Below are 1,612 nucleotides of genomic sequence, written 5' to 3'. Positions count from 1 at the left end.
CAAAAAACTTTCCTGCCTATGTATGCATGGTGGCCAGCAGAAGCCTGTGCCACTCTGCAACGGCACATGTGGCTTCCCACAGTTGAACATTTCTATAAATGCTTCTTGGCCATCAGAGATTCTTCTGTTGAGAGTTCCCAGTTAGCTCTACACCTCATTTTTAAAATTAGGTTATTTGGGTTGCTGGTGTCTAATTTCTTGCATTCTTTATATGTTAATCCTCTGTCAGATGGAGGGTTGATAAAGCTCTCTTCCCTTTATATAGGCTGCCACTCTGTCCTATTCCTGATGTCCTTTGCCTTGCAAAAGCCTTTCAATTTCATGAGGTCCCACTTATTATCTGATTAATTTTCTTGCCTTACATGATAAAGATGGAGTAGAGATTGAGGGAAAGGCCAACCAGTGACAGGGATAATGAGCAGGGATAATAATCAGATAATATTATTTTATTGTCTATCTCAGTGTCTCAGTGAAGCTGGAAAAAGTTCATCTAAAGTGTGGTTTAATTCTTTACCATCTGGAAATAAGTATGTACAAAAGAAGTAAAAGGAAATCAATAAACTCTGGGCACTATTAGAAATTTACATACACAAATCTTGTCACCTCCAATGTGGAAATTGCTTCCACCAATGGAAATAAGATTAAACGTGTTCAAAAAATGTTGACAGAAGGTAAAGGACACATTCCTATCCATCGCTATTGAGATGACAGACAGCACAGTCCCTATGGGGAGAAGTGAGGCAATATCAAACTGAGTCACATATGCGTGTTTGTTGAAACAGCAAACCTGCATTGTGGGCATGATCTCAAAAATATTCAAACAAAAATATGTGAAGATGTATTTAAATAGTATTGTCTTTTATAGCGTAACCAATAAAAGCAAAATACTGAAGGCTTAGGACTGGTTGAATCAACTATGACATAAGAATAAATATTCCAGGTATTTGTACAAAATAATGAGAACTATTTTTATGTCTAATTATGGAGTAGTTACTAAAATAGTTTCAAAAATTATATTGGAAAAGCTCTCTGTAACCTGTGAGTGGTGAGCGATGTAAATAGACATGCAAATTTTCTTAATGTATGGGGAAAAAAACAATGCCAGTTTCTAAAGTGATTCCTTTTGGGTACAGAGCAAACAGGAGGTAGAGAGGAATGAGAAATGAATTCTGTGTGAACTTTATTTTGTAGGTTTGCACTTAAAATAATGCAAATATTTTTCACACAAAGTAAAATTTTAAGGAAAAAAAACACTAAAAATAAAAATATGAAGAAGGAACCTAACTATACTGAATCAACAAACCTTGATCAAAAGATAATTTCACAAGACTTCAGAACACACTTGACTTTATCTTTTAATGAAATATTCTTTTTTTTCCTCTTTTTTTTCTCCTTTTTTTCTATTTTTTTAATTAGGTATTTTCTTCATTTACATTTTCAATGCTATCCCAAAAGTCCCACATATTCTCCCCCCCCAATCCCCTCCCCACCCACTCCCACTTCTTGGCCCTGGCGTTCCCCTGTACTGAGGCATATAAAGTTTGCAAGATCAATGGGCCTCTCTTTCCACTGATGGCCAACTAGGCCATCTTCTGATACATATGCAGCTAGA

Source organism: Mus caroli, chromosome 1, assembly GCF_900094665.2.
Source record: "Mus caroli chromosome 1, CAROLI_EIJ_v1.1, whole genome shotgun sequence".
NCBI lineage: Eukaryota > Metazoa > Chordata > Mammalia > Rodentia > Muridae > Mus > Mus caroli.
This window is presented reverse-complemented; position numbering follows the sequence as displayed.